The sequence below is a fragment of the Marmota marmota genome, unplaced genomic scaffold, assembly GCF_001458135.2.
Source record: "Marmota marmota marmota unplaced genomic scaffold, marMar, whole genome shotgun sequence".
NCBI lineage: Eukaryota > Metazoa > Chordata > Mammalia > Rodentia > Sciuridae > Marmota > Marmota marmota.
This window is the reverse complement of record NW_026000037.1, coordinates 37123668-37137087: the sequence shown is the minus strand read 5'-3', so window position 1 is coordinate 37137087 and position 13420 is coordinate 37123668. Positions and strand designations below refer to the sequence as shown.

The following is a 13420-nucleotide window of genomic DNA, read 5'->3' as shown; positions in this document are numbered from 1 at the left end:
GCATCACACGCATGTGCGTGCACACACACACACACACACACATAACTTAAAAGGTCTTGGGCTGGGGATGTGGCTCAAGCGGTAACACGCTCACCTGGCATGCGTAGGGCGCTGGGTTCGGTCCTCAGCACCACATAAAATAAAATAAAGATGTTGTGTCCACCGAAAACTGAAAAATAAATATTAAAAAATTCTCTCTCCCTCTCTCCTCTCTCTTTAAAAAAAAAAACAGTCTCAGGTTTCTTTATAAATTCATCCATTCATTTAATAGAAAGTCTAAACAAATTTATTTTGAAATATTTAATTAATTGCCATAATGTCAGCCACAATAGTTTTATTGTGCTACAGAATATAAAAAGTTTTCCCTCCTACTTGAATGTACCCCTGTACCCACTAACTATCCTCTTTTCATCTTCCCCTCCAGTACAGTCTTTCCATGTTCTGGTAATCATGATTTTATTTGCTACTTCAATTAGTAAACTTTTCAGCTTCCACATAAAAGTGAGAATATGAAGTATTTTACTTTCTGTGCCTGACTTTTGTCACTTAACCTAAGCTTCCAGTTCTATCTGTGTTGCTGCAAATAACAGAATGTCATTGTTTTTATGGCTGAGTAATATTCCATTGTAGTGGAATTGCAGGATCACATGATTCAATTTCAATTTTTTCTTTCTTTAACCAAAGTGTGTAAAATGGTTTCCTTTTCTGTGCATCCTTGCCAGCACTGTGATCTTTTGTCCTTTTGACAATGCCCATTCTAACTGGAGTGAGGTGATATCTCCTTGTGGTTTTGATTTCCTTGATGATTAGTTATGTTGAACATTTTCTAAAAAATTTGTCATGCTGGCCATTTGTATATCTTCTTTTGAGAAATACCTATTCAAGTCATTTGTTCATTTTAAGATAATATTATTTGTTTGTTTGCTATTTGGTGGAGTTTTAATATGTATTGGATATAAATTCCTTTTCAGATGAATGGCTTAAAAGTTTTTCTCAGATAGGCTGTCTCTTTTCTCTCTTGGTTATTTCTTTTGTCATGTAGAAGCTGTGTAGTTTGATGTAATTCCATTTGTAAGTTTTGTCATTTTTTTGCCTGTGCATTTGAATTCTTATATATTAAAAAAAAGCCCTGTCTAGTTTAATATCTTGAAGCATTTAACCTTTTTCTTCTGGTATTTTCATAACTTCTGGTTTTACATATAAGGTTTTGATCTGTTTTGAGATAATTTTTTTATATAGTGAAAGATGGGGCTCTAGTTTCTTTCTTCTGCATATGAATATCCAGTTTTCTTAACATCACTTATCTATTTATTTATTTTCCTACCTTTTTTAAACTGGTGCATTACAGTTGTACATACTGATGGGATTTGTTGTCACATATTTGTACACACACAAAATACACAATATGATGATATAGTTTGTCCAATACCACTCCTCAGCACTTCTTTCCCCTACCAGCCTCCCACTCATTCATCCCTTTCCTCGACCAATCTCCCTTTGATTTTTCTATTTCTTTTCCCTTTGGCTTCCACATATGAGAGGAAACATATGACCTTTAACACATGACTTATTTCCCTTAACATGATGGTTTCTAGTTCCATCCATTTTCCTGCAAATGACATAATTTCATTTTTCTTTATGGTTGAATAAAAGTTTACTGTCTATATATACCACATTTTCTTTATCCATTCATACATTGACAGATATTGAGGTTAGTTCCATAGTCTGACTAAGGTGAATTGTGCTGCTATAAACATATATATGCATGCCTGTATCACTGTAATATGATGACTTTAATTCATCAGGATAAATACTGAGAAGTGAGTCATATGATGGTTCCATTCCTAGTCTTTTGAGGATCTCCATACTGACTTCCATTGTGGTGGTACGAATTACAATCCCACTAACAATGTAAAGTGTTTTTTTCCACATCCTTTCCAGCATTTATTATTATTTTTATTCTTGATGACTGCCATTCTGACTAGTGTGAGATGAAATCCCAGCGTAGTTCTGATCTGCATTTCCCTAATGATTAATGATGATGCACATTTTTTTCATATATTTGTTGGCCATTTACTCTTCTCCTTTGAGAAGTATCTATTTAATTTATTTGCCCATTTATTAGTTGGGTTATTTGATTTTTGGGGGTAAAGTTTTTTATGTATTTTGGGTATAATCCTCTGGCAGAAGAGTAGCTAGCAAAGATTTTCTCTCATTCTGTAGGTTTTTTCTTCACGCTCCCAGTTGTTTCTTTTGCAGTACAACTTACCACCATTTATTAAAGACACTTCCTTTCTTCAATGTTAACTTCTTGTGTCTTTGTTGAAAATCAGTTGGCCGTATATATATAGATTGATATCTGGGTCTTTATTCTGTCTCATTTGTCTATGTGTCTGTTTTATACCAGTATTATTCTGCTTTGGTTGCTACAGCTCCAAAGTGAGTTTTGAGGTCAGCTATTGTAATACCACCAGCACTATTTTTGTTCAGGACTGCTTTGGCTATTCAGGGTCTTCTATAGTTCCACACATATTATTGAAATTTTTTTTCTGTTATGTGGAGAATGTCATTGGTATTTTGATAGAAATTGCATTTAATCTGTAGATTGTTTGGGGGTAGTATGGGCATTTTAACAATATTACTTCTTCCTATCCATGAACATGGAACATTTTTTTGTGTGTGTGTGTCCATTTGTGTCCTCTTCAATTTCATTCATCAGTATTTTGTTATTTTCATTATTGGGTTCATTTACTTCCTTGGTAAATTTATTCCTAGGTATTTTATTTTTTTGTGGTCACTGTGAATGAAATTGCTTTACTAATTTCATTCTCAGATATATGTGTATCTCTATGTATATGTGTGTGTGTGTGTGAGTAAATGTGTGTCTGAGTGTGTGTGCACACATATGTATCCTTCCATATTTGTCTTTAAAAAGTTTGTCACTCTAGTCTTTAACTAAATGAATAACTAAGTATTGTGATGCCATTTAATCAAATGTTTAACTTTTAACCTTTTTTTGCCAGACTTCCAAAAATAAAATCTTAAATATTCTTACCTTGTAAAATGTGAAATGTGACACTAATTAGGTTTATTTGCTATGTTAAAGTACAGAGGAAGTATATGATTTAACTTTACATTTGTATGTGCGTATGTTATTAAGGTTAGTGTTCCAGAAATTGTATGAAGTTCAAAACTAAAAATCTGTTAATACCTTATCTGTTGTTATTGTTGGTTGTTTTCTTCTCTTTTTTGGTATGTCACAGAAATACTCAAATTTTCTTGACAAATGAATTCACATCAGATCTTCAGAAGCTAATCCACAAACTGTTAACCTAAGATCAAACAGAGCTAGAATTAAGTATATAGGACTGAATTAATTGATTTTTATGGAGTTTTTATTTGAAATATTGCTTTTTTATTGTTTTGTTTTGTTTTTCAGATTTAAGGAAACCTTTTTCTTTTTACCCTTAAGTTGTCTATAATTTGCAGCACGTTGGTAGATGATAACTTTGTAAGCAAAATTAATTTTTCCTCCAATATATGTATACTATTATTGAGTTTAGAACATCATTGCATGAATGCAATAAGAATCTGTTCTTCTTATAGTAGGACAGAAGTAGAAACACTGATTATATTACAAAGGCTTGAATCTGAATGGCACATTTGAGAATTATGTGCACAGAATCAAATGTAACCAGATTTAGTAATTTAAGGCATTGTGGTTGGCTTTGTGAAGCCAATGCTTATCAGCTTTCTTGGAATACCTGTCTGATACCTGGCTTACAGCTTTCCTATTCTTACAACTGAGTATAGATGATCACTTCTGGGCAAGTCCAGAGAATTTAGAAAACCTTGAGGACCTTGAGATTAGAGGAATTCACTCAATTCTGTAATTATCACAAGTGGCAAGTGGCTAACGGTACAAGTGGCAAAATCTTGGCCAAGCCAATAGTTGGCTTCCTACTCTCAAAAGGCTTTTCAAAGCTTAATAAGATTCCTTATGAAAATTTCCACCAAAGCAAATTTTAAAATGGCCATGTGGTCAATTACTATTTTTCCTACACTTCTGTAAATAACCAGGCCCAATCTAATGAAAGCAGACTTATTTTGTAAACAAGAATCAAAAGTGAGGTGACCATCAAAAGAAATTTTGTTTCAGTGGGAAACTATACTGCACCTGTTAGTAGAGTATTACCCTGTTCATTGTCTGAAGTTTTTGTCATTTATCTGCAAACTGGAATGAAACTTGAATTATTCTAGTTGCTTCCAATATATAGCCACAACTCCCCAAACTACCATTTCTAATTTTTCTTCCATCCTCCTGACCTGACATAACTGAGAACTAAAGCTACCATTTTCCCAAAGTCCTGTAAGCTAAAGCTGGACAATTTTATGTAAACTTCAAAGAAATAATCATAACAGAGTTTGAATCTATCTATCTATCTATCTATCTATCTATCTATCTATCTATCTCCAGAAATGGAGTCTGCAGTCTCTGTGTTTTCATGTCTCTAGTTTTGCTTCAGTATTCATGGAGGGTGTGTTCGATTGGCAAAGTCTTGATTGTGAGCTCATGCCCAGTGTGTAAAGAGAGGCCGAGTAGTTGGTATTTTGAGCCTCCAGGCCAGGAATTTTCTCTGACTCAGAAGGCAGAGTACTCCCTAAACACAGAAAGAGGGCTCTGATACGAATTAGCCAAGAGTTACAACAAATATTTATCAGATTACGAATAAAGACAGAGTTGAGAATTTTTTCAGAAAAGATAATATTTTAGTTGTTTTTTTTCTTTTTCTTTTATTTGCTTTGGTTAAGCAAGATTCTGTCAGGCAAAGTGAAAGCAAGTGATAGGGAGGATACTGTAGGAAGACAAAACAACATAGCTAAAGCTCTTAAGTAGTCTTAGAATCAATTGAAGAGCTTTTAAAAAATCTTCAAATATAAAGGTATTGATTTAGTATGTGCATCTCTGGCACCTCATGTTATTATTAGGATATTCTGTCAATTGCTTGGTTAAATATCTATGAAAGCAAAAGCATGGATATGTGGAATGAATGTTATGTTTGGAGAAAGTAGCAAATTGTTGGCCCAGGATAAATGGAGCATAGGGAGAAGACTGCAGAGGAAACAAGAAAGTAAACTGTACAAATATAAAAGGTTACAAATGAATTCCTGATGAGTTTGAAGTTTATTTTACAGGCTCCCAGACATTTTTGAAAATGGGGATGATATACTGTGGAAGCCTATAAACCCTGCATGTGGGTAAAGTATGATCTAACAACAAAATGACAGGATATTAGTAATTAAACAAAACAGAAAAATAATCCAAGGAAATGGAATAAAACAGAACTTTTAATATATTTTGTATATAAAATATATTAGGCTTAATCAAGCAAGAGAGCTGAACGTCTGTTTCTCCATTTTTCTTGGTTAAATCAGGATGGAGGATTAGTAGTTAACAGAGATTGGGAGGGGAGAAGTAAGGGTTGCAGTAGTACAGTAGAACTCTTAGGGCCCTGCATAATTTTTCACTGAAGTTCATTAGGGGACAAAGCAAAGATCACCGTTTGCCAGGAAAGCTCTGGGAAGCAAATGACTCTGGAAGAAGGAAGAAAGGCCTGGCCATGCCATCTTAGTATGGATTAACTGAGAAATCATCTTCTCTCAGAGAAAGGGGAGATTTTCCCCATTCTTTTAATGTCATATTGAATTGGTGGTGGTAGCATGACAACAACTAAGATGGCTTATAAAATATCAAGTATATAAACAGGTGAACTTAAGTTAGGTTATCCCTTTTCATACATGTTGGTTCTAAGACCATGCATATATTATTGATAGTTGAGAATGCTGTTAGTCATTAATACGTAGTATACAAAGTGGTTAATGGAATGATGATGGTGATTTCTAGAGCTATAAGTAATGTATTGATAAGTATAAATCATGTAATAATAAAAATCCTTCTGAGAAGAACAGAAAGGTAGCTCATATCTCCTTCTGGAATGGACGAGGAATGAAGAGCTCCCAGTAAAATAACCACAACTGGCAAAAATTATGAAAACAAAATTATTTAAAATTATTGGAAATCATCTTAATTGCACACAACTAATAAAAAAAACACTTATGTAAGAGTTGGTTAGCACTTGGAAAAAACAACAAAAGTAAGTGGCACTTGAATTACAACACATTCCTCTCTCACTCTCACCCACTAGCTCAGTAAAACAGGGACTCCATTCCATGTAGGTGTGGCCAAAAATATAGGGGTCCTTCTCTCCCAAGCTCCAAGCCAATGGCTTTATCTCTCAGGGAGGGGCCAGTCATCATTATCCCAGCAACAAGCTGCAGAGTTCAAATTCTAAGCAAGCATAGCTGAGAAGTCACGGACTGCCTTCTTACACTGAGCTCTACCTGGTTAGCAGAAGTTCTACTTCAGGTAAGTAGACTGAAAACACTGGGACCCACATCATCCTTTTCTTATGCTGGAAGAAGCAAACCAAGAAGATTAGAGGCTACTGTTCTGCACATTGCCCTGTTCATAAAATAGAGGTGTTACTCTAAGAAAACTGTTCCTGCCCTTAGCTTCAGAGAATTGGCTCAGAGATTTTACCCAGGGGAAGAAAAAGGCCATAGATCAGAAAGTTCCAAAGCTCTTCCCAAAAGAAATGACTATTTAGAATAGAGTATAAAAAAGCATATGCCTCAAGGAGCTCTTGAAACAATGGAGATTTTGGTAGTAAGAAAGTAAGAGGAGGCTAGTATCTAGTAACTTCAGGAAAAGAAATGAGACAAGGGTTAGGCCACACCAGTGAACAGCAGAAAATGATTGGATATTAGTTATTAAAAAATAGAAAGAAAAATATACCTATAGAAATGAGAATATTAGAGAGAATCAAGAAAAGTGACAAGTAAGAAGAGTCTTTTTGAGGTCAGAATAAACTTCAAAGAATGGTCTGAAAAATTACTCTAATAAAGAGATTAGAATTTAATTGGAACAAACTGTTCAAGTAATTTGTGACTGGGAGAATTAATGAAAACAACAGAGCATTCCACCAGCAAGTAGTGAAAGTTAACAGATGGTCACAATTAATAGAGGCAGAAGGCATAACAGGGAAAAAGACAGTCGAAGAGAACTGTCATAACAGTTGGCATCCCAGGGTGAATATATGCATAGACAAGGTGTGCCTCCTAAGAAGTAACACCAAAAATGTTACATATTTGGTGAAACTGGCTTGATTAAAATAATCCAGCCAAGTCACTAAACAGATAAAGAAGCAAACAGATACTATGTAGCTATCCCCAAAGTCCAGTTTTGAACAAAATATTATAAGACATGCAAAGTAACAAGAAAATATTACCTATACACAGGGGTGGGGGTGGGAAAGCAGTGAACAGAAACTGCCTATGAGAGGACCCAAATGTCAGACTTAACAAAAACTTTAAAGAAGTCATTTAAACATAATACATTCAAATAACTAAAAGAAACTATGCTTAAAGAGCTAAATAAAAATTATGATGTTTCAGCAGATATAGAGCTCAGTCACAGATTTGGGCTGGCAGAAGAATCAGTGAAATGGAAGAAAGATGAATAGAGATTACATGAGGGAAGAACACAGAAAACAGAATGAACAGAACCTCAGAGAAATGTTGGCAATCACTAAACAGAAACAAATGCATAATGAGAGTAGCAAAAGGAAAGTAGAGAAAGAAACAGACACTCAATGACATAATATCTGAAAACTTTCCACATATAATGAAAATTATAGATTGAACATATCTAAGAAACTCAACAAACTCCAAATAAGATAAACACAAGGAGATCCTACTTAAGACACATTATGGTAAAAATGTTTAAGAAAAAAAATCTTAAATGTAGTAAGAGAAAAAGGATTTGTCTCATACAAAGCAATACCAATGAGATCAGCAACTTACTTATCTTCAGAAGGCAGTGAGATGATACAAAGTGCTGAAAGAAAAATAGGAAAAATAAAATAAAAACCACCCAAAACTCGTCAACCTAGACTCTTACATCCAGCAAAAGCTATCTTTTAAAAATTAAGTTGAAATAAGTATGTTCTCAAATAAGAAAAAACACAACTACATTACAAAGAATACTAACAAAGTTCTTTAGGGCCTCAGTTGGTAATTTAACTTTAAACAATACCCATGTTTTAAATACAAAAAGCAGTAAAGGTAAAGGTAATTATAATAGACAGTATGTATGCACATTTCTTCTCCTTTCTTCTCTTAACTGACTTAAAAAGGAAATATACAAAACAAGAATGTAAATAAAGTTTGACATATAATAATATATATGACATATAGTAATATATGACATATAGTAATATATATGACGATAACATAAAGGAGCACAGAATAAGCATTTGACAAAATCCCATACCTCTTCATGTAAAAAATACTCAATAAACTGGAAATACAAGGGTATTTCCACAATCATTAGGGTTATCTATGAAAAAAAAATCTATAGTTCACATTATATTTAAATGTGAATGAATGAGTACTTTCCTTCAAGATCAGGAATAAGAAAAAGGATGTCTACTCTTGCCTGCCACTTCTATTCACCACTGTACTGAAGGATCTGGCAAGGGAAATAGTTAAGACTGTGAATCATACTGAGAAGGAAGAAGTAAAACTAATTCATATGATATGATCCTGTACATAGAAAAGCCAATGGAGTCTTGTAAAAAACTATCAGCAAGATTATAGGATACAAGATTAAGATAAAATTTTAAAAAAGTTATATTCTTTAAACTTGCAATGAATCATCTGAAAGGAAATGAAAAAATAATTCCACTTAAAATCATATTGGAATAAAATATTCAGTAATAAATATAACAAAGGAAGTACAAACTTACACTTTAACAACCACAAAACAATGTTAAGAGAGATCAAAGATTTAAGCAAATATAAAGGCATCTCATGATCATGGTTCTCAGCCCTAATATTGTTAGGATGGTAATATTCCCTGAATTGATCTACAGATTCAATGCAGTCTTGGTCAAAATCCAGGCCTGTTTCTTTGCTGAAATTGGCAAGTGATCTTCAAGTTCACATGGAAATTGAAAGAACTCAAAATAGCAAAAACAAACAAACAAACAAAATCCCAACTAACCAAGTAGACAAAACAATGTTGAAAAACAAGAAAAATGTTGGAAGACTCCTATTTCTTTATTTCAAACTTATCAAACCTAAATAAAAATTATGATGTTTCAACAGATATAGAGGTGCTTAGTCACAGGCCATAGAGATATATATGTAGATGAATTCAAAAGAATTGAAAAGAAACACTCATATTTATAGTGAATTGATTTTCAACAATGGTGCCAAGAAAATTCAGTGGAGAAAGAAAAACCTTTTAAACAAACGGTGGTATGATAACTGGATACCCATGTTTTTTAAAAAAGAAGTTGAGCCTGTTCCTCTTAACATACTCAAAAAAGATAATAGACCTAAATACACATGATGGAAATGAGAAAATCTTAAAGGGAAAAAAAATCAATAAATTTTACATCATCAAAATAAAAAACTATGTTTTAAGAAACACACAGAAAGTGAAAAGACACTCCACAGAATAGGACAAAATATTTGCAAATCATATACCTGAAATAAGCTTGTATTTAGAATATAAAGAACTCTTGAAACCTGGTACCAGTTCACTAAGACAGATAATGGCAAATATTGACAAAGATGGAGAAACTGAAACCCTCATACACTCCTGACAGGGTTGTAAAACAGGACAATCTTTTTGGAAATAGTGTAATAGTTGCTCAGGTGTTAAATACAGAGTCACTGTATGACTCAGTATGCTATTCAGCTATCTTTCATTGTGACAAAATACCTGAGATCATCAACATAAAGGAAAAAAGATTTATTTTGGTTCATAGTATCAGAGGTTTAAGTCCACAATTATTTGGCCCCATTTACTTTGGGCCTGTTGTGGCATAATACATCATGGAAGGCATGTGTGGTGTAGGAGGTCTGTGTACCCCATGGCAGCTTGGAAACAGAGAGACAGGAAGGAACGGGTCCCCATGTGCTCTTCAAGGGCATGTCTCTAATGACCTAACTTCCCTCCACTAGGCCCTACTCTTAAAGGTTCCAGTTCCACAATCTCCCAACAACACCACAAGATGGCAACCAAGATTTTAACATACAGGCCTCTGAGGGACATTTAAGATTCAAACCTTATATAACATTTAGTAATTCCATGCCCAGTTATGTTACAAAGAACAATGAAAAATTTTTGTACAAAAACCTGCACACAAATAATCATAGTATAATTATTCACTATAGCTAAAATATAGAAAGTGAAATGTTCATTAGTTAATAAATGGGTAGATCAAATGTGGTATACACATGTAGGATATTACTGGGCAATAAAATTGAATAAAATACTGATAATGCTACAGTATTGTATGAACAATAAAAATACTATACTGAGTGGAAGAAACCAGTCAAAAAAGACCACAAATTGTATGATTCCATTTGTAAGAAATATCCAGAATTGGCAAATCTCTTCAAATATAAATACCAGTAGTTGCATAGGCTGAAGTGAAGAGATAGGATGAAACTTGCAAGGAAATGAGCCATTATTGCTAATGAGTCCAGGTTATGTTTCGGGCTGAGAAGAATATTCTAAAATACATTGTGATGAAGACTGTCTAAATTACAAAAGGTGGGAAAAAAGTAAATTATGCAACATATGAATTCCATATGAATAAAGTAGTTATGCATATTTGAAAAAGACATGATCCAGCTACACTAGTATGGGCAGAGTATGAACAACAATGCCTTAATTAGGGCTCTGATGCAAACTGGATTTAAGAAATTGAAGTTTTGTGCCACGGGGGTTTAAGCCACCTACTTCAGTGACATTAAACAACATTTAATGTCATTTCAAACAGAAATATAGCTTCACTTTGGTGCTCTACTTAGAACACAAGGTAGGACTCAGCACCAGTGATTATGTCAAATGGATGAGGGACCATTCTGGGTGGTCTCATAAGAAAGAAAAAAAGAATAATGGGTGAGGTAGGAGTCAGGATTGCTATACTGAAAATGGACAACCATTCAAATGGCTTGGTCCTGATAAAATGAAAGAAGGTCTATTAAGGCCCTCATGAATATTATTCTCACGAGCATTATTGTTTTAGAAAGCCTTTAAAACATGAACCTGAAATTTTACTTTTAGCCTATGTTGGAAGAAGTACTCATACATTTAGAATTAGGGGCGATAATTAACATTTGCTACAAAGGCTTTGTACAGTTTTGTGAGATAAATGTACTATACATTAAATAGGAGTCAAGTTAATTTTTCTTAATCTGGAAAAGCTTGAGTTTGTATCAATTGAAGTCAAAGAAAAAAACACATCTTGGATACATCTCCTAAATCCACTATTAACTGTAGTGGATATCAGAAATCAAGAAGCTTACAGTTTGGTTGAGTATGTTTAAGCATAAAAGTAGTTCAATAACAATATGATATTTAAGTAAAACAGCTTCAAAAACTAGCAGAAGTTATTTATGATCAGCACAAAATTATTTGTCAAAGACAAAAATACAGAAAATTAATCTTCCAGGAGAGAGAGAGAGAGAGAGCGAGCGAGCGCATGAGCGCATGCCCACTATCACTGTAGATTAAGATGAGAGTTATTTTTTAATTTCAGAACCTAAAAAACACATAGGAAGTCTAGAAAAAGTATTTGCATAACATTAGTCTTTAAAAATTATGTTACTCAATTAGTATTTATAAAATTTGACCTTTAGAATCCATCAGTATCCCCCACTACTAGATTACTGTTCTTTTTTTTTTTTATCATTTCTACTTCATTGCCACAGTCTGGCTGGGCACAAATGCCGCAGTCTGGCTGGGCACACAATCACGAGCCACCACACAGCTTGTAGATTCAAACAGCAACTCTTTATTCCCGAACTCACACCAGCCGTCTACAAACACGTTCTGGGGAAATCCACGTTCTCTGCCCAAATCCACGTTCTCTCCCAAATTCACCTCCACTGGGCTTCTGTCTCCCAAAATATACTGTCTGAATCCCTGAGAACTCAAGGGGAACTTAGGCAGCAGGATACGCCCTATTCCCAGCAGGAATAATCTTAAACCTTAAACCTGGAACCTAAACTGGGAACGCCCTAAACACGATTATGTTAAACCGGGAACACCCTAATCCGCCCTGGTCCTTGAGCAAGGTCAACTACATTCAATGTCACTGCAAAATGTCAGCAACATGGGGTACGCTGGCAAGGAAATTGTCATACCTACTTGGCTAATGGCTCCCAGCACTTCATGGTGTGATAGATTATACTAAATTAATCTGTGCATTGAGTGGTTAATTGCACCTGAGGATCACCTACTCCTGTCACCAGGGCTTTCTTTTCCTTGGTATATACTTGTGCCTATGGCATCTATTATAACATAATGGTGAGTCAGCTGGTACTAGATTCTTTTGTTTCATATTTATTGCATAGAAAAATATCTTTCTTGGATAGCACAATATTATTCATGCTAAATAAACATCACTATCAATACTGGCAGCTCAATTTAGTTAATGTTATGAATTTCTATCTTGCTATTTTGAGAAACCATTTCACTTTTTTTCAATTGAGTCAAGTTTATATACATTCTTTCTCCCACCAAGTGCACTTTTATAGTACTTTAAAATAAATGTCATAGTTGATGAGTGTATGTAAGATGGGGAAGGTATTAAAATAAACTTGAAAATCTTCAGAATTTATCACCCAGAAAGTCACAGTTCTCATACTCAGAACACTATAAAGACAAGACAGAGAGTCTCATTGTCTGAATATACTCAGTCAAAAGTTCTCACAGTATAAAATACCTACTAAGGTACAGATCACACACAAATTGGACCCTACTCATATATGCTTTTCTGCCCAGCACTAAAGAGCCTGTTCTTACCCTTCATGACAAATTTGGTTGGTCTGTTTTCCCAATTACTGAAGGGTATAAATGTATCCGATGTATTTATGGCTCTGAATAATACAAGTTAACCTAAGTCAATATGGGGAAAGATGCAGGATCTCATGGAGTTAATGGAAGTGTTATTGGAACACTACTTAAACCACACATAAAGCCAGTAAGACCAGCTAAAAAGTGAAATACAGAATTCCGGCTCCCGGAACTGAGCCCGCGGGGACTGCTTCTTGGAGCTTACACTTATAGGAGCTTACACCGAGCACGGAGCGGCCGAGTTCCGGCTCCCGGAACTTCCCTGGGCCAGGGCTAGGAGCCCGCGGAAACTGCTTCTCGGTACGGGTCCTGCTGAGGGCCAGTCAGGACTCACCTGTTGCTTTGGTTGCCCGGCAAGGGGAACGAAATGCTGCCATTCGCATAGGATACCAACATGGCAGAGATCTGATGTCAGCAGAAAGC

The 13420-nt window shown here is 34.7% G+C and overlaps 1 protein-coding gene across 1 annotated transcript in view; it reads right to left on the bottom strand.

Moving 5' to 3' along the window:
• Mbd5 (methyl-CpG binding domain protein 5) overlaps positions 1-13420 on the bottom strand; it is a 405383-nt gene that overhangs the window by 182032 nt on the left and 209931 nt on the right. The window contains exons 3-4 of the mRNA XM_015479159.2: positions 7924-7957; positions 3212-3332 (exon numbers count right to left, since the gene is read on the bottom strand). The gene's annotated coding sequence lies outside the window, so the exon portion shown is untranslated. The remainder of the gene's footprint in view (positions 1-3211; positions 3333-7923; positions 7958-13420) is intronic.